Below are 26,477 nucleotides of genomic sequence, written 5' to 3' on the forward strand. Positions count from 1 at the left end.
GACTCCAGATTATAAAAGCATAAAAATAAATAAGTAAATAAAATAAAATGGGAAGCTCAAATCAGCAATTTTCAGCGACTGGGAAAAGTCGATTTCTATCGCCGCATTTCCCGCTTCATTCAGGCCCAATACTTTCTAAAGACAGTCGATCACGTGTTGGTTCTGATCGATATTCTTCCATTGCCGGCAGCGATAGCACTTTTTTCTTTTTTTCTTTTTTTTTTTTCTTTTTTTTTTTTTTTTTTTTGATACCGACATATTTCTGCCTCATATTTCACTGGCGGGAACAGGCAAGAAAGAGGAAATCGTGCAAAGCGGTGCCTTCTACTGTGTCGGAGACAATTTAGCAACGTCGTGAAAAGCCATTTTTCCTTTTGTCCTGGCCAAAACCCCTCTTTATCTAACCGTTAATGAGGGAGATGGAGAAGGAAATTCAAAACCATGGCGATACTTTTATATTTCCGTTTGGTGCAATAGCAAGCGCAAATGCTTTCACGAGTAACTTTTAATTCCTCTGTTATACATAATCCTGAATTTTTATTTTCGTAACAGAGGAGATAATTCGTAACCTATTCATGGAGCCTCACATGCGCTAAGGAAGAGAATAAATTAATTGTTCATAAAAACCGCCTTGAGAGTTCGCACTTAACGTCGTTTTAAAAGTTCCGTAAATATTATCATTCTAAATGGAAACGCTGAAAATTCAAGCGGTGTAATGTCCTTTCCGAAGCTGTTGAATAGTGAATATTTCAAATTATTTACAAACGTGGGTTTGAAGAACGGTAACAGACACTGAAGTTGTGAAAATATTTATTTCTGATCATTCTTTAATTTATGCTACATTACGGAATATTAATGTGATATTTAGGAACGGAATTAAACTCTGGCGCGTGTGGCTGACTTCGTACAAATTGCTGCAGAAGTGCAAAATAGAAATCATTACCATTCTAAACACCTTTTGCTTTACATCACTGAAAATTTATATTTTAGCAGTTGGTATCTAAGTTAAATCTAAGTCTGTGTCGGCGATTAAAGCTTTTGCTCTAAAATTAAATTAGATTTTTAAATCATATATATGAGAAAACACTTTGCATAAGGTACGTTTTCTGTGAACTTCTGAAATTCAGAGTTTACTGAATTAAAATAGCTCTCTGAAGAGACCAAATCATATAATATAGGAGTACTACTTTCGAGCTAAAAAGCTGTCGGCCATTTTGAAGCACGACAGATATTTATGTAATAGCCTAGTCCATTGCTAGCGAATCCAGACAAGCTCGAAACTGGCATCTCAGTTGTCTGGCTTTATTGGCTTTGTTTTACTTCCCGAAGAATTGTTTTATTTGAAGAAGATAATGTTTTATTTCTAAAAAAATCAAAATAATTTCACATTGCTTTTTTTTGTTTTGTTTTGTTCTTACTACATTTTTAGATTCACATAATAAATTCTGCCTGTTTATTCTAAACGTCCATACAATATTTGACACTGAGTTATAAGTTGAAAACCTAATTGAATACCATACTTGTTCATTAATTTGCTTCTTGTGATGGTTACTCTTTCAACCGGGTAAGATGATTATATGGGTCGACCTTTCTCGAATCTGTTATTGTTTTGAAGGATAGTGATAAGAGACACTTCAAGGTATCCCCTTGAATATTTTTTATGTGTAGCATATAATTCTGGGATTATTTATTCGAGCATAGCGAAATACGAAATAAATAATAAAGCGCTTAAGAACGATTAGAAGAAGAAACTGCAGTTTTGCATTGTAACACGCCGAAAACAGAGAAAAACACATCGAACATAAAAATGGTCAAAGAAAATATCTACTTCACCAAACTTTGCGAAATATTCCAACCTACCGGTAATTCAGGATAATCCGATTTCATCCAATAAAGAAATCAAGGAAGGACTTTCAGAAGAAGCCCCAGAAATCTCATTATGGCGCAGAAACCGACAAAGTTTGAATAGAAAAACTCAGAGAGATTTCGTCTAAGAGTTGCGAAAATAACTCAGACTATCATTAAGCTTGTATTGAGAGTGTGATTGGAATAAAAGTATTTTCAGGATCCATTCTTAATTGGCAGATGTTTGGAAATCCTAAAATTAAAATAAACCGTAGCGATTATAAGTATTATAATTAAGTGACTTAAACTTTCTGCGGTGAATGAGTATATACGCATTTGGTCTTTGCTTCAATGAAAGTTAAATAGACTATGAGTCTAGAATTATCAAATTTAATGTGAAAACGTTCTTTAAAAAACGTTTTCACATTTAATTTCTGAAAACGTTCTTTAATTGTGTTGCCATACTGTTTGCGGAATTTTTGCTTATAACGTGTACATAATAATACTTCCGTTTTATATTCGGAAATATTAAGATTATTATAGTTTAAATTGCTTTTATCGTATACTTAGAATCTTAGTAAATAATAAGTAACTGCAAATTAAATATAAACCTGACATTTTATCAAAGCACCGAAGAAAATACTCTTAAAAAAGTCTGAAAGCTTTCATATTTTATACCACACCCAAAGGGGCGTTTTTTTCATCTATACACACACAGGCGTTTCGAGAGCGTTTAGGCTAATGTCCCTTTGGGCTAAAAATGATTAGAGAGTTTCGCGCACTAGAGATAATTTTTTTTTCGTACTGTGTTGCCAATGTTCACTTTGAAATCGTTCAGTCTAGGTGCCCATTTTCCGGTGGAGAACTATGTTTTTCAAAATTTGATGTCTCTAGGTACGTTGTTGTTTTCGCGATACGAGAAACATACATACATTCATTCAGATTCTTCATTGTTTAGTTTCTTTAAATATAATACAAGTCGATGATATTTGGTAGCAGCAATTTGAAAAGGTGAAACGGACATTTATATTGAACCGACCCAACATATCGTTTAAAAACTAATAACCCTTCTGCGCTAATTATCTTATGGTATCACTCAGTTTTAAACATTTAGCGATGCGCAAGCCTATGGAACAATTATTTAGTTTGTAGGTATTGAGCCTGCGTTATGTATCCAATTAGATTTTAAGATGGGCAGCGTACCTTCAAGAAACTAATAATATATCATAAATGATAACCTATCCTCTGAAACCATCCAGAATCGAACTGAAAACCTTATGGAACCAAACCTATAGATAAGGGAACCAAACTTACATATGAAACAAACCTGAACTGAACCAAACCTATAGATAAGCTACATTTCCCCCAAAAATTATCCAGAGCAGCAAATTTTATTTAAAAGATGAAATTAGAGAGATTTGAATGTAACTGACTATGATTTTAGGATCTGGCACAGCTTTCTCACATCTCATTATATTGTGATAGTGTTCCTGACCAAATACAATGATAGTAGAAAGATTCTGAAAAAGGAAAATTTATGGCAAAAAGTGTTCTAGTAAAGCCATACGCCAATATTAAAATCGAGCAGTTATTATGATATTTACAGCTGTCTACCCATATAATTTTAGATCTTCCTTGTCGAATTTTTGCCTTTGATCACCTGTAACGTAATGTAGCATAAATTTAAGAATTAATAATAAATTACAAGCAAGGATGAAACCACAACTGCAATTTATTATAAATTTTATTTGAGTTTTACAAACAATAAAATGTAAACTAAATGTTGCATATTTGTAGAGAGTTACAAATAGATAAAGTAAGTTTTTGCGCTACTAAATTATAAAACGTTGCTAATGGGATCACTCCACTAATTTAATTTGTTTTATTCGCTTTTAAAATATTTTTATAATTAATAACTAATAAATTAATTTCCGGATTACCGTAAAATACTGTTACGAAAATCCTAACCCCCCTGCAAACCAATTTAAGGACTGAAGTCCTGAGATGAATTGCTATGTTATCACCTTGTAACTTCACTTTATGTAGTAGCAGTCCTTAAATGCCTGTATAATTCATATACGAGCTATGATTTCATTCAACTGTGTTTCGTTCTATGTGTGTCAACTGTGTCAACTATATCTTCATTTTTTTAATAGTTATCGATGTTAACATCTTCTGGATTACAAGACTTCGGAAGTTTGTTTACATTAATATTTTATGTATCCCGAAACCTCTTGTATTTTGATAGATGTGAATAACAACTAAAAAGTTTAAAAAATTCTCTTTGGAAAAAAAAAAAAAAATGTATTACGAACGTGAAAGCTAAAATCCCACAATGACTTAATAATGTGAGTTGATGTTTTTTGAATTTTAAAAATTTAATCGAGTGCAGCGTGCCAATCTGATTGTCTCATTGTGTCAGACATACTGTATGAGTCTGTACCGTCTTCCTTGAATTTGGTTTGGAAAGGATATATCCTTTCCACTATTTATTTTCTCACTCCTTTTCAGATGCCTTCGTGGTATAACTGGAAGCCCACTCGACGCGTATTCCAGAGGTCCAGGGTTCGACGCTGCAGCTTTTTCAAGTCTACAGCTTCAGACAAAAACCCGAATGACCCTACAGTCTCGCCCGAACTAAAAGGCGGTGTACTATAATTCGTAGCCACCAGGATTTAGCGATTGGATACCCTCATTCCCAGTCTCTTTTAAAAGAGGAAAGTATATAAGATATTTTCTCCTTCCTTTCTGCATGTCGTCGTTGTAAAGCACACTCAACGCGTATTTGAGAGTTTCAGGGTTCGACTCCCGGTGAGGGTACCGGACATATTTCACATCTCCTGCTTCAAAGTTAGCTGTTATATGTCATGCCTTAAGTATTCCAATATAAACAGTCTAACAAGTTTAATAAATGCAACATAATGTGGAAGATGAAAGGGAGAGGGAGGCAGCAAACAAATCAAATATTTCGACATAAATTTCGAAGGAATGCGGTGGAATTTTAGTATTATTCTGCTGTTGAAAAAATTCTATGTAATCATATTACGAAACAAATTGAATGCCATTTAAAATTTATATTAAGCCTAGATTAAAGTTTTCAAATTGTGCCAAATTTGAATGAACATCAATATTCTAGAATATATAATAGACATCTGCATTATGACGACTCTACACAGAAATTCCTAATACCCACAGAATGCTAAAATATTCATATATCATCGTCGCTGTTGCTTTCATGCCTATGCATGCAGACATTTTCGAAGGCATTATAACAGTTGTCCTTTAGACGTACTTTGAACGTCCACTGCATGGTTATATAATAACATTTGGGAATATAAATAGATGCTGTAATTTTCTGTCATCAATCTATGGGCTGTCACCGCTTGTAATATATTTCCTCATTCTGTGTTGCCAGAAACTGGTTCCGTGCAGTGATGGAATAAAGCCTTATTTCTTTGTATCATACATGTATAAGGATATATATTGTTATACTAACCAATTATTTTATGTTAATATCCTTTGCTGTCTTTCTCGTTTCCCATTTTCCTACAAGAATGCAAATTTCTTGTTCATGTGTATTCAAATGAAGTGGAAAAGAGATAATATTTTAAATGAAGGTTTTAGAGAATAGAAAGAGCATGTTTCTCCTACTGAAAGCCACGTTTGCTAATTGATTCTTTTGAAGACGGTATGTATTAGATCTGAGTCAACTTGCATGTATTAGGTCTGAGCCAACTTGCACGTTTTAGGTCTGTGTAGCCTCCTGAATAACTTATGTTTAACTTAACATAATTTAAATTCTCTTACTTTTTGAGTTAAGTTCTTGAGTTAGTATTTAACTCAAACTTTTGAATTAACGTTAGTTCTTAACTTTTGAGTTAAGTTCTTGAGTTTTTGATTAACGTTAGTACTTAACTTTTGAGTTAAGTTCTTGAGTTTTTGAGTTAAGTACTTTGAGTTAAGCACTATGGCGTTGAGCATTTTGAGTTCAGCGCCATAATAATAAGTTACTTTAGTCTAGTTACCGTTAAATTTAGGCTACCAAAGAAGACGGAAATCTATACATGTATCTAAGAGAAGAAATTATGTCATAATTAAAGGAATACAAAGTTAATAATTAAGAATGACTTTATTCTGGAATTTCCAGTAATTTAGTAAAGATCACGATCATGTTTAATTAATTTTTATAACAAAAATACAATGGAAAATTCGTAGCTTTGTATACTGGTAACGTACCTTAAATGATGTATGCAGTCATAATACATTATGTGCCATAATTCCACTTTCGTTTCATATTGTTAATGCTTTATTGTTATGTATTAAGCTGCATTATTAAAAAAAATCTCTTGCTGTTTTACAAACTAGAAAAGCAAAAGGAATAACATATTTAATCAGTTGATTCGAATATAGCTCTCTGTTAATTAGAGATTTTTAAACGTGTGAGAGCTGTAATTTATAATATTTTATCCATGAAGTATTTTTAAAAACGGTGAAACTCCAGTCTTGGTTAAGTATTCTTAAAATCTTAAAATCTTAAGTATTCATATGCTATAAATGAAGTTAAGAACTTTGTTTCCTAAAAACATCATGCAAACCTTTTTATATAATTAAAACATAATATAAAAAAATTACAATCAAATAAGGAATAAATCTCATATTTTCAAGAGAAAACAGTCAGCAGTCCAGTAACCGAAGCAATAAATGAAAAACTGTTGCCAAAATCACATTTCTAAAAGAATAAAACTATCATCGGAAAACAGTAACCAATCAAAATTGTGCTTTGTGGATGGCATAATTCAAAATATACAAACCTCTTTGCCATTAGCTAATAAAGAGAGAGAAAGAAAAGAAAAAAGAAAATTCTGTTGGGCATCGCGAAACACATGCGCATCAGAATAAGAAGACTGCGATCTGATTCTTGCGTGCCCAAAAATCCAAAGAAAATAAGCAGCATGAAATAAGAAATATCCCTTAATACAAATATTAATTATCCTAATAAATAAATTAACCAACTTGACGCTGAAAAAAAATCAGGCTAAACTTTTTAGTACCTTAAAAACAGTGAAATAAGCAATAAATATTTTATCTCGAATTTTCAACAGTCAGCAATCCAATATACAAAGCATTGAATGAAAAACTGTTACCAAAACCACATTTCTAAAAGCATGAAACTATTCAAAATGATGCGATTTCATCAAAAAAAAAAAAAAAAAAAAAAAAAGAAGAAATGTCTGATTCAAATTTTGAAAAAGTCGCTTCGAGGTGCACTGGCTTTTGTCTAGATGCATCTATGTATCAAATTTCGTACTTCTGGGTCTATTAGCTTACGAGCAGCACGAACGAAAGACACACACACACACAAACAAACTTTTTCTTTTGTTATATGTAGGGGTTATCCAATAAATGTTAATTTAGTTTTCATATCTTAAAAAGAAAAAAATCTGATGTGTACACCACATGACTTCCTTGTACGGAATATTAAATTATACGCATTTTTTTCTTGCATTTCATTGAACTTACTAGATTGAATTAAACCTACTTCGCCGACAGCGTATAAACGACAATAGAATAAATGCATTCTTTAAAATTCACTTTGTTTACCATAGCGACACTCTGGCGCTAGGTTTACTTAACAGTATTATATTTCGTTCATATTATAACTCAGAATGCACAAAATTTATATCATTTAAAGAATTATCTAATCGTTGCCACATGTTCCATTCAAATACTATAATAAAGCTAGAACGATGTATAAAAGAAATTAAGCAAACAAAAAAAAAAAAAAAACCAGTTTTTCACAGACGATTGAGTATTTCTCATTCAATTAATTCAGTTCTTACTTCGCGACAAGGCAAAAATACATAAAAATTCAAAATATCTGTATTAAAAATTACGAAGTAAATCTTAAATACATTAATTCCTCGAAAAAATTCCAGAAAGGATTAAGCATGATTTAATTCGCAATAATAAATGAAGGCGTAATTTTTGTGTTGCGAAGCTTAGTCTCTCCAGACTGGCAACAAATCTACAATTCTGCTGTTTCAAATGTTAACAAATATGTCCGCCATGTTATTTAAAACTTAACCACCCTTAAAAAGCTTTAAAATTGTTGATAATTGTACAAATATTGCTTCCAGAATTACGAAAGGCATAAAAACTTTAACCGGAAGATAAAAACAACATAATTCAATCATTTCTAAAGCAAAAAATGTACAATTTACAAACATATAAGAGTAAAGAAACTGAGATCACTGAGCCGGGTAACAGAGTGGATATATTTATAAATATATTTATATACGTTTGGCGCGGCCGATTTAAACCAAAATACGAGGTGCACATCTACATGTTATAGTAGTCTTATATACAAAATTTCAATTTTCTGAGGCTACTAGTTTTCGAGTTATGCGAGATACGTACGTACGTTCGTACAGACGTCACGAAAAATTCTATTCAGAATTCATTTTAAAGCAGTTTTTTAGTTTTTTTTTTTTTTTTTTGGAGGAAAAGAGTATTTTATTCTGTCCTTACGTATAGATATCCCGCAAAAGCATCGTTAAATTGCATTCGAAAGCGGTCAAAGTGAATATTTTCGTTGAAATATGCTGCCTGAAGCTTTTCGCGATTACAATACTTCCTTTTTACTTCGCACAAGGAAGTAAAAAGAAAACGTCTGGAGAATATGGCATCATTTCGGTCTGCTACCGAAAATCTTTGCTAAAGGATGTCTCAAAATTTATCACAGTTTAAAATATATCGAAATATTTTACAACTTTGACTAACTTTTAAGCCAGACAATAGAACACTGATTTTTGTGAACAGCAGAATTTTAAATGCGCTAATTAACTGGAACCACAAACTATCCTGGTATTCGAAAAATCTGAGTAATTGAATTACTTTATATATGTAATCAAATTACGTATTTGTTGCAACGCAAGTGACGCAATTTACGCTTTATCGAAAGTAACCAGTTGAATTCGGTTACATAGTATAAATATATGAGGATAACTTGATTTAATATCACACCAAATGCCTAGTTTTGTTTTGAGGAAAAAAAAAAAAACTTTTATGTTTAAACAATGATTTACGGAACTAAAAAGGAAGAGTAGATCTATCTTACATATTTATTTTAATTAATTTAGTAGATTCATTAAAATACAGTATATACTGAAATATAAAATTTTCTTATATTATTAAAACAAGCGAAAAATTAAAAATTTGTAAATAAATTAGAAGGAAGTTTAATTTTATTGGATTTAGAAAACAAGAACCACAAATCCAACTAAGTTCCAGCTATCTAAAAAGGATTTACAAAATCAGAGTTTAACAAAATATGTAAATACGCAGATACACATTATATACATTTTTTTGACATAACTGTTCGTAAACATCGTTACACATTAAAGATATGTTGTTACATACGGCTTTATTGGAAAGACCAAACATATAAAACAGCTCATGTGTCACACAACAACAATGATATATAATAAAAAAAATCTGATGTGTACACCACATGACTTCCTTGTACATAAGATTAAATTATACGCATTTATTCTTGCATTTCATTTAAACTTATTGGATTGAATTAAATCTACTTCGTCGATAGCGCATAACACACAATAGAATAAATGCACTCTTTTTTACATTCACTATACTTTTTTACCATAGTGACGCTATGGTGCTAGGTTCATTTAACAGTGTTATATGTCATTAGTATTTTAACTATGTCTATGTGTATGTTGTAACACAATTGGTCAATCGGCCTAGTGCGGTAGTGGTATGTCAATCGGCCTAGTGCGGTAGTGGTATGACAATCGTCTTAGTGCGTGCGGCCTTTACCAATATATTATAAGTAGGGTGTCTCTAATGATCAGTTGAATCCAGTAAGATGGAACGTACTTTTTGCACCTAGTGCAGTCTCTAGAAGAGAAGTAATAAGAGAAGCTGCGAATTAATCTTGATCTGCAAAGATCAAAATAATCTCGATTCTTGACATGCTAGACAAAGTTTCTGCATATTTGAATTAGCTGGTTTAATTCTCTGAGCTATTGTGGTTACTGACTTCATGAGATAGAGGGTTTTCTGATCTTTGAAAATGTTAATGATTTCTGCTAAATTTTCCTGCGGGGTTTTCTGCTTAACTTTGTCACTGTAAGGGTTTTTAGGCATTTCTTGATTAGGTTGGGTTGAAGCTTGAATTCGGGGAAATCATCTTTAGCGGGAATTTCTTGTGGTTTTTCTATCTTCTCTAAATGATTGAATCTTTTTCTGTATACCTTACAACCACGATAAGAAGAAACGTGATTTTCGTGACAGTAAATGCAAGTTGATTTTTCATCTGGTTTTACTTTACATGTATTGGATCTGTGATTTTGTCCGTACTTACAGCACCTGAGCTTTAAAAAGCAGTTATTTTGGGAGTGCCCGAACTCCTGGCAATTGAAACATTGAATTGGACGTTTTCTGGGCTGATATTTTTCTATTGTGATATTGAATCCGAACATATTGTTTAATTGATGAATTTCCTCTCCTGCAGAATTTCTTTTTAGTTCAAGGAAAAATATAGGTAAACGGATAATTTGGTCTTCTGCTTTCTTCGTGAATTGCTTTACTTTAATTATATTATAGGGGAAGCTTCTGCGTTCTAAATCTGCGTGAATTGCTTGCTCTGTGTAGGATCTTGAGATATGATATTCTTAAGTATAGCTTTAATTGAAGAGGCTGAGAAAATTTGGTACGTATGTAAATTAATCTGTGCTTTCTGGAATTTATCAACTGTAGCTTTATAATCGGTTTCGGTGGTAGTGTAAAGGAAAATCTGTCTGGCTTTGATTCTAACTTCAAATTCGTTTCTACATATTTCTCTGAGCATTTTGTCTACATATTTCTCTGAGCATTTTGTCTACATATTTCTCTGAGCATTTTGTATTTTCAGGACAACGAAAATCGTTTTCTGGAATGACTAATAGGGGAATTTCGTTTTATTTTCTGCGTTATTCTGTGTTGTAGTCGTCTGCGTTTCATCTGTAACTTCCATAGCTTCATTAATTTCGTTAAGAGTTTCAAATCTGTTATTTTGCGGAATATCGGGTGGTGGGATAGAATCGGTATTTTTGACTGTTTTCTTTGGAGTTTGCCAATCCTTCTGATTTATTGTTTTATCATCTGTTTTAGAATTTTCGAGCTTAGGGGTGTTCTGAATGCTTGCTAAAATGAACTGATTTTGTTGAATTTCTTCTCGTAACTTTGAACGCATTTCTATCGCTGGTGGGGAGGTTAATGTCGTCATAGACTCAATACAGTTTAATTTATCAGCGATTTCGTTTTCTAATTTGAGTGAGAGATCTTTTGGGTTAGTCGGAAGCTGAGTATTAAGATATTCTTTTTAGATAGCTACTGTTAAATTAGGAAAAACTTTTTTGTGTTTGTTAACTACTGCTTCAAAATTTGAAGGTTTGAATTTCTTAGTATTATCGACTATTTTCGTAGGACTTCCTGCGGTTTTCTTTTCTTTTCTCTGGGATTTACTTTTCTTAGTAGAAATTAGAGCAGCAATTATACTTTGAAGGGCCGGGTCATCTGAAGTAATTACAGGCATCTCTTTGGATGTAGACACAAAGACATCTCTTTGGATGTAGACACATCTCATCCATGTAATTTTTTAATTCAGAATCGCATATTAGCATCATATTATATCATATTATAACTCAGAATGCACAAAATTTATATCATTTGAAGAATTGTCATATTATAACTCAGAATGCACAAAATTCATGTCATTTAAAGGATTATCTAATCGTTGCCACATGTTCCATTCAAATACTATAATAAAGCTAGAACGATGTATAAAAGAAATTAAGCAAACAAAACAAAAAAAAAAAAAAAAACCAGTTTTTCACAGACGATTGAGTATTTCTCATTCAATTAATTCAGTTCTTACTTCGCGACAAGGCAAAAATACATAAAAATTCAAAATATCTGTATTAAAAATTACGAAGTAAATCTTAAATACATTAATTCCTCGAAAAAATTCCAGAAAGGATTAAGCATGATTTAATTCGCAATAATAAATGAAGGCGTAATTTTTGTGTTGCGAAGCTTAGTCTCTCCAGACTGGCAACAAATCTACAATTCTGCTGTTTCAAATGTTAACAAATATGTCCGCCATGTTATTTAAAACTTAACCACCCTTAAAAAGCTTTAAAATTGTTGATAATTGTACAAATATTGCTTCCAGAATTACGAAAGGCATAAAAACTTTAACCGGAAGATAAAAACAACATAATTCAATCATTTCTAAAGCAAAAAATGTACAATTTACAAACATATAAGAGTAAAGAAACTGAGATCACTGAGCCGGGTAACAGAGTGGATATATTTATAAATATATTTATATACGTTTGGCGCGGCCGATTTAAACCAAAATACGAGGTGCACATCTACATGTTATAGTAGTCTTATATACAAAATTTCAATTTTCTGAGGCTACTAGTTTTCGAGTTATGCGAGATACGTACGTACGTTCGTACAGACGTCACGAAAAATTCTATTCAGAATTCATTTTAAAGCAGTTTTTTAGTTTTTTTTTTTTTTTTTTTGGAGGAAAAGAGTATTTTATTCTGTCCTTACGTATAGATATCCCGCAAAAGCATCGTTAAATTGCATTCGAAAGCGGTCAAAGTGAATATTTTCGTTGAAATATGCTGCCTGAAGCTTTTCGCGATTACAATACTTCCTTTTTACTTCGCACAAGGAAGTAAAAAGAAAACGTCTGGAGAATATGGCATCATTTCGGTCTGCTACCGAAAATCTTTGCTAAAGGATGTCTCAAAATTTATCACAGTTTAAAATATATCGAAATATTTTACAACTTTGACTAACTTTTAAGCCAGACAATAGAACACTGATTTTTGTGAACAGCAGAATTTTAAATGCGCTAATTAACTGGAACCACAAACTATCCTGGTATTCGAAAAATCTGAGTAATTGAATTACTTTATATATGTAATCAAATTACGTATTTGTTGCAACGCAAGTGACGCAATTTACGCTTTATCGAAAGTAACCAGTTGAATTCGGTTACATAGTATAAATATATGAGGATAACTTGATTTAATATCACACCAAATGCCTAGTTTTGTTTTGAGGAAAAAAAAAAAAACTTTTATGTTTAAACAATGATTTACGGAACTAAAAAGGAAGAGTAGATCTATCTTACATATTTATTTTAATTAATTTAGTAGATTCATTAAAATACAGTATATACTGAAATATAAAATTTTCTTATATTATTAAAACAAGCGAAAAATTAAAAATTTGTAAATAAATTAGAAGGAAGTTTAATTTTATTGGATTTACAAAACAAGAACCACAAATCCAACTAAGTTCCAGCTATCTAAAAAGGATTTACAAAATCAGAGTTTAACAAAATATGTAAATACCCAGATACACATTATATACATTTTTTTGACATAACTGTTCGTAAACATCGTTACACATTAAAGATATGTTGTTACATACGGCTTTATTGGAAAGACCAAACCAAACATATAAAACAGCTCATGTGTCACACAACAACAATGATATATAATAAAAAAAATCTGATGTGTACACCACATGACTTCCTTGTACGGAAGATTAAATTATACGCATTTATTCTTGCATTTCATTTAAACTTATTGGATTGAATTAAATCTACTTCGTCGATAGCGCATAACACACAATAGAATAAATGCACTCTTTTTTACATTCACTATACTTTTTTACCATAGTGACGCTATGGTGCTAGGTTCATTTAACAGTGTTATATTTCATTAGTATTTTAACTATGTCTATGTGTATGTTGTAACACAATTGGTCAATCGGCCTAGTGCGGTAGTGGTATGTCAATCGGCCTAGTGCGGTAGTGGTATGACAATCGTCTTAGTGCGTGCGGCCTTTACCAATATATTATAAGTAGGGTGTCTCTAATGATCAGTTGAATCCAGTAAGATGGAACGTACTTTTTGCACCTAGTGCAGTCTCTAGAAGAGAAGTAATAAGAAAAGCTGCGAATTAATCTTGATCTGCAAAGATCAAAATAATCTCGATTCTTGACATGCTAGACAAAGTTTCTGCATATTTGAATTAGCTGGTTTAATTCTCTGAGCTATTGTGGTTACTGACTTCATGAGATAGAGGGTTTTCTGATCTTTGAAAATGTTAATGATTTCTGCTAAATTTTCCTGCGGGGTTTTCTGCTTAACTTTGTCACTGTAAGGGTTTTTAGGCATTTCTTGATTAGGTTGGGTTGAAGCTTGAATTCGGGGAAATCATCTTTAGCGGGAATTTCTTGTGGTTTTTCTATCTTCTCTAAATGATTGAATCTTTTTCTGTATACCTTATAACCACAATAAGAAGAAATGTGATTTTCGTGACAGTAAATGCAAGTTGATTTTTCATCTGGTTTTACTTTACATGTATTGGATCTGTGATTTTGTCCGTACTTACAGCACCTGAGCTTTAAAAAGCAGTTATTTTGGGAGTGCCCGAACTCCTGGCAATTGAAACATTGAATTGGACGTTTTCTGGGCTGATATTTTTCTATTGTGATATTGAATCCGAACATATTGTTTAATTGATGAATTTCCTCTCCTGCAGAATTTCTTTTTAGTTCAAGGAAAAATATAGGTAAACGGATAATTTGGTCTTCTGCTTTCTTCGTGAATTGCTTTACTTTAATTATATTATAGGGGAAGCTTCTGCGTTCTAAATCTGCGTGAATTGCTTGCTCTGTGTAGGATCTTGAGATATGATATTCTTAAGTATAGCTTTAATTGAAGAGGCTCAGAAAATTTCGTACGTATGTAAATTAATCTGTGCTTTCTGGAATTTATCAACTGTAGCTTTATAATCGGTTTCGGTGGTAGTGTAAAGGAAAATCTGTCTGGCTTTGATTCTAACTTCAAATTCGTTTCTACATATTTCTCTGAGCATTTTGTCTACATATTTCTCTGAGCATTTTGTATTTTCAGGACAATGAAAATCGTTTTCTGGAATGACTAATAGGGGAATTTCGTTTTATTTTCTGCGTTATTCTGTGTTGTAGTCGTCTGCGTTTCATCTGTAACTTCCATAGCTTCATTAATTTCGTTAAGAGTTTCAAATCTGTTATTTTGCGGAATATCGGGTGGTGGGATAGAATCGGTATTTTTGACTGTTTTCTTTGGAGTTTGCCAATCCTTCTGATTTATTGTTTTATCATCTGTTTTAGAATTTTCGAGCTTAGGGGTGTTCTGAATGCTTGCTAAAATGAACTGATTTTGTTGAATTTCTTCTCGTAACTTTGAACGCATTTCTATCGCTGGTGGGGAGGTTAATGTCGTCATAGACTCAATACAGTTTAATTTATCAGCGATTTCGTTTTCTAATTTGAGTGAGAGATCTTTTGGGTTAGTCGGAAGCTGAGTATTAAGATATTCTTTTTAGATAGCTACTGTTAAATTAGGAAAAACTTTTTTGTGTTTGTTAACTACTGCTTCAAAATTTGAAGGTTTGAATTTCTTAGTATTATCGACTATTTTCGTAGGACTTCCTGCGGTTTTCTTTTCTTTTCTCTGGGATTTACTTTTCTTAGTAGAAATTAGAGCAGCAATTATACTTTGAAGGGCCGGGTCATCTGAAGTAATTACAGGCATCTCTTTGGATGTAGACACAAAGACATCTCTTTGGATGTAGACACATCTCATCCATGTAATTTTTTAATTCAGAATCGCATATTAGCATCATATTATATCATATTATAACTCAGAATGCACAAAATTTATATCATTTGAAGAATTGTCATATTATAACTCAGAATGCACAAAATTCATGTCATTTAAAGGATTATCTAATCGTTGCCACATGTTCCATTCAAATACTATAATAAAGCTAGAACGATGTATAAAAGAAATTAAGCAAACAAAACAAAAAAAACCAGTTTTTCACAGAAGATTGAGTATTTCTCATTCAATTAATTCAGTTCTTACTTCGCGACAAGGCAAAAATACATAAAAACTCAAAATATATGTATTAAAAATTACGAAGTAAATCTTAAACATTTATTTCCTCGAAAAAATTCCAGAAAGGATTAAGCATGATTTAATTGGCAATAATAAATGAAGGTGTTATCTTTGTTGTTGAGAAGCTAAGTTTCTCTAGATTGGCAACAAATCCACTATCCTGCTGTTCCAAATGTAAACAAGCAATGGCCGCCATCAAACAAATTATTAGGCTTAACGGCACTTAAACAACTTTTTGTTTATAATTCTAAAACTATTGCATGCAGATTTACTAAAGGAATAAAAAACCTTAAGCAGAAGATAAGAACAACACGATTAAATCATTTTTAAAGCAAAAAATGCACAATATACAAACATATAAGAATAAAGAAACTGAGCTCACTGAGCTGAGTAATAGAGTGGATATATATATATAATTTAAAGTAAAGTAGAATGAACAAACGATAAAAGACCTATGTGGTAAAAAATTTGCGCATTGTGCTGCAAAATTAAGGAAATTAATAGATAAATTTTAGTACGCACGCTAAAAAGTTGCTAAAAACTGTGGCTCCGCGAAAAACTTCAACATAAGGAAATTTGTTAAAAGAGAAATGTACAACATTTGAATATTTACAAGAAAAATTAACAAAAATAGGAAGCTATATGTTAAAATAATTAAGTATATTTAAAACATAGTAAAAGAACTAATCAATTGATCGAAGTAAAAATAAAAATAAAATTAAAATTAAGAAGCGGTAAATGGATGATTAGCTCAATTCGAAGTTCATTTTGGCACGTCAGGGGAAATTTTTTCAATGAACTTCGAACCAAGCTATTTCCATCACGCGTTTCGCCGAAACAAACAATTGAAACTGTACGCGACATATTTTTTCAATGAATTAAATAAACTATGTCAAAAACTTTAGTCTCAATTCTCTGTTCCAATTTCCCGACGCGTCCGCTTACATTAACACATTAAGGTGTAAAAAGGTAATAAACAAATAATGGAAAGGAAATGCCGATGTACAGAAAAAAATAATAAATAGCGATATGCTATTAGTCAACATATACAAGATCTTATGGGTGGACCTGCGAGCTTAAAGAGTTAATACTTTGTAAAAGTACCGCAAATTATATTTAAATCAAAACGGAAAAGATATAATAGACGAATTGTAGCAAGGGTCTTGCTAAGACCTATAAAAATTCTTTTAGAGAAAAAAAATTATTAAAACAGATCTGTACCATTGCCGTCTTCCTTGGTCAACGAGGAAACTCGAAAAGGGTGGGCAAACCCCGAGCATTTCCACTGCTCCCCAACTAACCGGATGATATATATATATTTATATACTTTTCGTGCGGCCGATTCCAACCAAAATGCGAGGTGCACACCTACATGTTATAGCAGTCCTACATATAAAATTTCAACGTTATGAAGCTACTCATTTTTGAGTTATGCGAAATACATACATACGTACGTATGCACAGAGCTCACGAAAAATTCTTTTCAGAATTCATTTTAAAGCAGTTTTATAATTTTTTTGCGGAAAAAGAGTCCTTTATCCTGTCCTTAGGTTCAGATGTAATGCAAAAACATCCTTAAATTGCATTCAATAACAGTCAAAATGGATATTTTCGGTGAAATATAATACCCAAAATTTTTCGCGTTTACAATACTTCCTTTTTACTTCGTACAAGGAAGTAAAAGGAAAACGTCTGGAGAATATGGCATCATTTCGGTCTGCTACCGAAAATCTTTGCTAAAGGATGTCTCAAAATTTATCACAGTTTAAAATATATCGAAATATTTTACATCTTTGACTAACTTTTAAGCCAGACAATAGAACACTGATTTGTGTGAACAGCAGAATTTTAAATGCGCTAATTAACTGGAACCACAAACTATCCTGGTATTCGAAAAATCTGAGTAATTGAATTACTTTATATATGTAATCAAATTACGTATTTGTTGCAACGCAAGTGACGCAATTTACGCTTTATCGAAAGTAACCAGTTGAATTCTGTTACATAGTATAAATATATGAGGATAACTTGATTTAATATCACACCAAATGCCTAGTTTTGTTTTGAGGAAAAAAATATTTTTTTTTATGTTTAAACAATGCTTTACGGAACTAAAAAGGAAGAGTAGATCTATCTTACATATTTATTTTAATTAATTTAGTAGATTCATTAAAATACAGTATATACTGAAATATAAAATTTTCTTATATTATTAAAACAAGCGAAAAATTAAAAATTTGTAAATAAATTAGAAGGAAGTTTAATTTTATTGGATTTACAAAACAAGAACCACAAATCCAACTAAGTTCCAGCTATCTAAAAAGGATTTACAAAATCAGAGTTTAACAAAATATGTAATTACGCAGACACACATTATATACATTTTTTTGACATAACTGTTCGTAAACATCGTTACACATTAAAGATATGTTGTTACATACGGCTTTATTGGAAAGACCAAACCAAACATATAAAACAGCTAATGTGTCACACAGCAACAATGATATATAATAAAAAAAATCTGATGTGTACACCACATGACTTCCTTGTACATAAGATTAAATTATACGCATTTATTCTTGCATTTCATTTAAACTTATTGGATTGAATTAAATCTACTTCGTCGATAGCGCATAACACACAATAGAATAAATGCACTCTTTTTTACATTCACTATACTTTTTTACCATAGTGACGCTATGGTGCTAGGTTCATTTAACAGTGTTATATTTCATTAGTATTTTAACTATGTCTATGTGTATGTTGTAACACAATTGGTCAATCGGCCTAGTGCGGTAGTGGTATGTCAATCGGCCTAGTGCGGTAGTGGTATGACAATCGTCTTAGTGCGGCATTTACCAATATATTATAAGTAGGGTGTCTCTAATGATCAGTTGAATCCAGTAAGATGGAACGTACTTTTTGCACCTAGTGCACAGTCTCTAGAAGAGAAGTAATAAGAGAAGCTGCGAATTAATCTTGATCTGCAAAGATCAAAATAATCTCGATTCTTGACATGCTAGACAAAGTTTCTGCATATTTGAATTAGCTGGTTTAATTCTCTGAGCTATTGTGGTTACTGACTTCATGAGATAAAGGGTTTTCTGATCTTTGAAAATGTTAATGATTTCTGCTAAATTTTCCTGCGGGGTTTTCTGCTTAACTTTGTCACTGTAAGGGTTTTTAGGCATTTCTTGATTAGGTTGGGTTGAAGCTTGAATTCGGAGAAATCATCTTTAGCGGGAATTTCTTGTGGTTTTTCTATCTTCTCTAAATGATTGAATCTTTTTCTGTATACCTTACAACCACGATAAGAAGAAACGTGATTTTCGTGACAGTAAATGCAAGTTGATTTTTCATCTGGTTTTACTTTACATGTATTGGATCTGTGATTTTGTCCGTACTTACAGCACCTGAGCTTTAAAAAGCAGTTATTTTGGGAGTGCCCGAACTCCTGGCAATTGAAACATTGAATTGGACGTTTTCTGGGCTGATATTTTTCTATTGTGATATTGAATCCGAACATATTGTTTAATTGATGAATTTCCTCTCCTGCAGAATTTCTTTTTAGTTCAAGCAAAAATATAGGTAAACGGATAATTTGGTCTTCTGCTTTCTTCGTGAATTGCTTTACTTTAATTATATTATAGGGGAAGCTTCTGCGTTCTAAATCTGCGTGAATTGCTTGCTCTGTGTAGGATCTTGAGATATGATATTCTTAAGTATAGCTTTAATTGAAGAGGCTGAGAAAATTTGGTACGTATGTAAATTAATCTGTGCTTTCTGGAATTTATCAACTGTAGCTTTATAATCGGTTTCGGTGGTAGTGTAAAGGAAAATCTGTCTGGCTTTGATTCTAACTTCAAATTCGTTTCTACATATTTCTCTGAGCATTTTGTCTACATATTTCTCTGAGCATTTTGTCTACATATTTCTCTGAGCATTTTGTATTTTCAGGACAATGAAAATCGTTTTCTGGAATGACTAATAGGGGAATTTCGTTTTATTTTCTGCGTTATTCTGTGTTGTAGTCGTCTGCGTTTCATCTGTAACTTCCATAGCTTCATTAATTTCGTTAAGAGTTTCAAATCTGTTATTTTGCGGAATATCGGGTGGTGAGATAGAATCGGTATTTTTGACTGTTTTCTTTGGAGTTTGCCAATCCTTCTGATTTATTGTTTTATCATCTGTTTTAGAATTTTCGAGCTTAGGGGTGTTCTGAATGCTTGCTAAAATGAACTGATTTTGTTGAATTTCTTCTCGTAACTTTGAACGCATTTCTATCGCTGGTGGGGAGGTTAATGTCGTCATAGACTCAATACAGTTTAATTTATCAGCGATTTCGTTTTCTAATTTGAGTGAGAGATCTTTTGGGTTAGTCGGAAGCTGAGTATTAAGATATTCTTTCGAGATAGCTTCTGTTAAATTAGGAAAAACTTTTCTGTGTTTGTTAACTACTGCTTCAAAATTTGAAGGTTTGAATTTCTTAGTATTATCGACTATTTTCTTAGGACTTCCTGCGGTTTTCTTTTCTTTTCTCTGGGATTTACTTTTCTTAGTAGAAATTAGAGTAGCAATTATACTTTGAAGCGTCGGGTCATCTGAAGTAATTACAGGCATCTCTTTGGATGTAGACACAAAGACATCTCTTTGGATGTAGACACATCTCATCCATGTAATTTTTTAATTCAGAATCGCATATTAGCATCATATTATAACTCAGAATGCACAAAATTTATATCATTTGAAGAATTGTCATATTATAACTCAGAATGCACAAAATTCATGTCATTTAAAGGATTATCTAATCGTTGCCACATGTTCCATTCAAATACTATAATAAAGCTAGAACGATGTATAAAAGAAATTAAGCAAACAAAACAAAAAAAAAAAAAAAAAAAAAAAAAAAACCAGTTTTTCACAGACGATTGAGTATTTCTCATTCAATTAATTCAGTTCTTACTTCGCGACAAGGCAAAAATACATAAAAACTCAAAATATCTGTATTAAAATTTACGAAGTAAATCTTAAACACTTATTTCCTCGAAAAAATTCCAGAAAGGATTAAGCATGATTTAATTGGCAATAATAAATGAAGGTGTTATCTTTGTTGTTGAGAAGCTAAGTTTCTCTAGATTGGCAACAAATCCACTATCCTGCTGTTTCAAATGTAAACAAGCAATGGCCGCCATCAAACAAATTATTAGGCTTAACGGCACTTAAACAACTTTAAAATTGTTGATAATTCTAAAAATATTGCATGCAGATTTACTAAATGAATAAAAAACCTTAAGCGGAAGATAAGAACAACACGATTAAATCATTTTTAAAGCAAAAAATGCACAATATACAAACGTATAAGAATAAAGAAACTGAGCTCACTGAGCTGAGTAACAGAGTGGATATATATATATATAATTTAAAGTAAAGTAGAATGAACAAACGATAAAAGACCTATGTGGTAAAAAATTTTGCGCATTGTGCTGCAAAATTAAGGAAATTAGAAGATAAATTTTAGTACGCACGCTAAAAAGTTGCTAAAAACTGTGGCTCCGCGAAAAACTTCAACATAAGCAAATTTAGTTACAGTGAATTGTGTTAAAAGAGAAATGTACAACATTTGAATATTTACAAGAAAAATTAACAAAAATAGGAAGGTATATGTTAAAATAATTAAGTATATTTAAAACATAGTAAAAGAACTAATCAATTGATCGAAGTAAAAATAAAAATAAAATTAAAATTAAGAAGCGGTAAATGGATGATTAGCTCAATTCGAAGTTCATTTTGGCACGTCAGGGGAAATTTTTCAATGAACTTCGAACCAAGCTATTTCCATCACGCGTTTCGCCGAAACAAACAATTGAAACTGTACGCGACATATTTTTTTCAATGAATTAAATAAACTATGTCAAAAACTTTAGTCTCAATTCTCTGTTCCAATTTCCCGACGCGTCCGCTTACATTAACACATTAAGGTGTAAAAAGGTAATAAACAAATAATGGAAAGGAAATGCCGATGTACAGAAAAAAATAATAAATAGCGATATGCTATTAGTCAACATATACAAGATCTTATGGGTGGACCTGCGAGCTTAAAGAGTTAATACTTTGTAAAAGTACCGCAAATTATATTTAAATCAAAACGGAAAAGATATAATAGACGAATTGTAGCAAGGGTCTTGCTAAGACCTATAAAATATCTTTTAGAGAAAAAAAATTATTAAAACAGATCTGCACCATTGCCGTCTTCCTTGGTCAACGAGGAAACTCGAAAAGGGTGGGCAAACCCCGAGCATTTCCACTGCTCCCCAACTAACCGGATGATATATATATATTTATATACCTTTGGTGCGGCCTATTCCAATCAAAATGCGAGGTGCACACCTACATGTTATAGCAGTCCTACATATAAAATTTCAATGTTATGAAGCTACTCATTTTTGAGTTATGCGAAATACATACATAGGTACGTATGCACAGAGCTCACGAAAAATTCTTTTCAGAGTTCATTTTAAATCAGTTTTATAATTTTTTTGGGGGAAAAGAGTCCTTTATCCTGTCCTTAGGTTCAGATGTAATGCAAAAACATCCTTAAATTGCATTCAATAACAGTCAAAATGGATATTTTCGGTGAAATATAATACCCAAAATTTTTCGCGTTTACAATACTTCCTTTTTACTTCGTACAAAGTAAAAAGAAAAAACATTCAAAGTAAGAATCAGAATAAATGTACACGTTAAAGATATTAAAAGCAACAAATTATAATGTAGAAATTCTGTTTATAATTTTTTTTTAATTACTGAATTTGGTTCATGCTACGTAGTATATATCTTTTCAAATATGTATTATTGTAGTGGGCAACAAGATCAGAATGGTTTTGTTTTGATTTGGAAGGAATTGGTTTCGCTTAATATATCTTTATTGTTAATATAATATTTTCTCTAAATATTTTGTAGTTAATACGTAGCGTATTCGGAAACTAAGTACCGTTTCATTCTAGCGCCGTCGCAGCGCTGTGGTAGGCGTCCCGCGCATGCGCACTAGTCTTTCTTATTCACTGACTTTCAATTGTCGCCATTTTGGTTGCTCTATGTTGTGTTTTCAGTTTGCTGTGCACATTCAAAATGTTTAAGACAATTAATTCTCCCGCTGACTGTGAGATACGTGCCGTGATTAAATTTTTGAACGCGAGGAATGTTAAACCGGCCGAAATTTATCGTCAAGTGACAGAAGTTTACGGTGAATACGCGATAAGTGACGGAATGGTGAAAGAATGTTTAATGCAGGTCGAACAAGTGTCCACGCCAAGGCTCGGAGTGGTCGGCCTTCTGTTGTCCCCGATGATTTGGTAAGGAAAGTTGATGAAGCAATTCATGAGAACAGACGCTTCACAATGACAACTCTTTCAGAGGCATTTCCACAAATTTCACGTACTGTTTTGTTCGAAATTGTGTCTGACCGCTTGAATTATCGCAAACTGTGTTCCCGATGGGTTCCAAAAATGCTCACTGATGTTCACAAAACAAAGCGACTTGGTAGTGCCCTGACATTTCTCACGCGGTACAGTGATGAGGGAGAAAACTTTTTAAACCAAATTGTGACAGGTGATGAAACTTGGGTGTGTCATTTCACACCAGAATCGAAACAACAATCGATGGAGTGGAGACACACTCATTCTCCGAAAAAACAAAAGTTCAAAGTGACAATGTCATCACAAAAAATCATGTGCACTGTCTTCTGGGATAGGAAAGGCGTTTTGCCTACTGAATTTCTTCCCAGAGGTGAAACCATTAATGCGGCACGATATTGTGAGACTTTAACAAAACTAAGACGTGCCATTCAAAACAAACGAAGAGGAATGCTCGGTAAAGGAATTGTGTTGCTCCATGACACTGCTCGGCCCCATACTGCTGGTGTCACTCAATCGTTAATTCGACGGTTTCATTGGGAGCAGTTCGATCACCCACCGTACAGCCCGGACTTGGCGCCGTCCGACTATCACTTGTTCCTGCACATGAAGCGCGAGCTTGGTGGCAAGCGCTTTGGATCTGACGATGACACGAAAAATGCTGTGGAGTCGTGGTTATCGAAACAGGCGGGAAGTTTCTTTGACGATGGTATACAAAAACTGGTCACCCGCTATGACAAGTGTTTGATCATTGCGGAAACTATGTTGAAAAATAGTTTAAGACATGTATTTTCATGTAAAAATAAAATTGGATTCGAAAAAATTGTTTTACTATTTTTTTTTTCAAAACGGTACTTAGTTTCTGCATGCGCCTCGTAATTTATGGTAATAATATAATGCTCAACTTTGACTAATTTTATTTCTTTGACTAATTTTATTTTGTTTCGAGTACTATACAGATTGAAAATACCAGTATAAACAAGAGTAAAATACGAATTTTTATCTTTTCGCAGTGCAGAAGTGTCTAATTCTTAAGGAAAATTTCATAAATCACAGAATTAGAGTGGATACAACATAATACAGGTATCAAGCCATTAATGTATTTTCTATTAAACTTCTTTTTAAAGTTGCTAGGTAATTTTAATTACTGCCCATTCCGGAAAAGTTTAAATTTAACAGATGGCATGTGGTAGCGAGTTTGGATAAAATAATTTAATAAAATTTCGTTTAAAAAGGATTAGTTAAAAAAATAAATAAAGATTAAGTGGAGAAGTTAATTAAATCTTATCTGCGGCTTTTATGATTGTTTAAAACGAGCATTAATTAAAAGTTACTAGTCGTCTCTGCGAAGGAATTCATTTTTATCAAGTTGAATATAATTTTTTTTTTAATTTTATGCAGCCAACACCTTGCCTTATGGATTCAAAGATTGCAGAACAAAAAGCAAAAGAGCTCTCTTTCAGCATTACAATTATCACCAACCAACATACTGCAAATAAAAACTTAATTTCTTAAACGTCTTCATCCAGCTATTGGCCAAGTGGTTAAGATCGTTGAATCCTGGTTAACCTGGTTTGGGTTCGATTTCTTGGAAACGGACTGGCTGCACGGTCGGGTTTTGTGGTTTACTCTACATATAATGTGAGATGAGCCAGTTTCCCGCAGAAAAGCCCTCTACGAACGCATCCCTCAACTCAGATAAATAACCCTCCAGGCTTTGCCTTATTCAAATAACCTAATCTAACCTAACCATAAGCATATTTCCTTACTCCTTAGGTTTCACATACTCAGACTTCATTCCTCCCTACAAATGAAATCCTACTTCGAACAGAATATTTAGAAAACTTTAAAAAAATTAGAAAGCGCTAAAAATGGTTAAAGGAGTCTTATTCTAGCTTGAATTTTACTACACAGTTCTAAAGCTCCATGACGGTGCCAAGAAATATAAAAGGGAATAAATATATCGAGAAAAATAGTGATAAGAAGTTTTATTAAGAGTTTATATTTTTATCAGATTCGTCCTAAAACTTTGGAAATAATATAATAGCTAAAATTTCATCGTAAACTCCTTTTTATTATGAAAGCTAATTCCTTTTTCAATCTAAATCAGTCGCTTATTCTGATGCATGAGTTTTCATGTCTTGTTCAAATATTGTCTCCTATTTTGCTTTAAAGAACCACTTAACCGAGCTGCTCTAAAAAAGATAAAGTTGTCTTTCTCATTACGTAATAAATCTAAAGGCGCATGTCTTCAGTTAGTTGGTAGATAGCAAGTTACATTCTCGAAAAAAATCCTAATGCGATCTTACATATTTATGTGGGTTCTTACGTAAACTATTCAGGAGGAAAACTAGAACTGACTCGAAACCGCCTCCCTTTTTCCTTTTACTTCAACTCAATGAATGCTCTATTGCATCTGTTCAGAAATGTTCCCGCATTTATACATGACTGTCTGCTGATATTTCCATAATATTTGGAAGGAATAAAGAGTTGTCACGACTGTCCAAATTGTCTTCTCTAATATTGTAAAGAACATCAAGAATCATGAAATATTAAAGAAAAAAGACCAAAATATGAGTTCACGATAATCATAATACATGCATGAGCAAATAGAGATTTATAAAATAAATCGGTAGAAAGGTATTTTAATGCTTTTGATATAAAACCAACTTAAGTGTTCCGTTAAAATACAGCAAACCATTTACTCTGGAGAGATCCACTGAGTAAATCGAGGATATATCAGAACATTAAAGGCTGTTGACAATTTCTTCAAACACCATTTCTACTGATATGAAGTAATTACGAAGTAATGCGTTTCCTACTCGAAAAAAGAAGGGAAACTAGCAGTCGATTTCCGAAATGAATTTCCGGAGTATAAAGACATACAGCTTGTTTGCTTTCTGCAGGTAAAAGCAATTAAGCTGATGGGACAAAAGAAGGAAAAAGAAACCACTCAGAAGTGTTACCGCAAATCAATGGCTGAGTCTTGAATTATCATATTACGGCGAAACTCTCATTCCATTTTTTTTAGTTGTTCAATCTTATAAAATTGGAATGTTTTAATTAAAATATTGTCAAGTGAACTGGATGGGAAAAAGGAGCTTTTACAGCAAAACATAATATTTTTAATGAAAATGGTATGACAACGCATAAGCATTTAATTGCACTTTGCAATATTTAT

The sequence above is a fragment of the Stegodyphus dumicola genome, chromosome 12, assembly GCF_044657685.1.
Source record: "Stegodyphus dumicola isolate Sdum_Otavi_A_Nest chromosome 12, ASM4465768v1".
NCBI lineage: Eukaryota > Metazoa > Arthropoda > Arachnida > Araneae > Eresidae > Stegodyphus > Stegodyphus dumicola.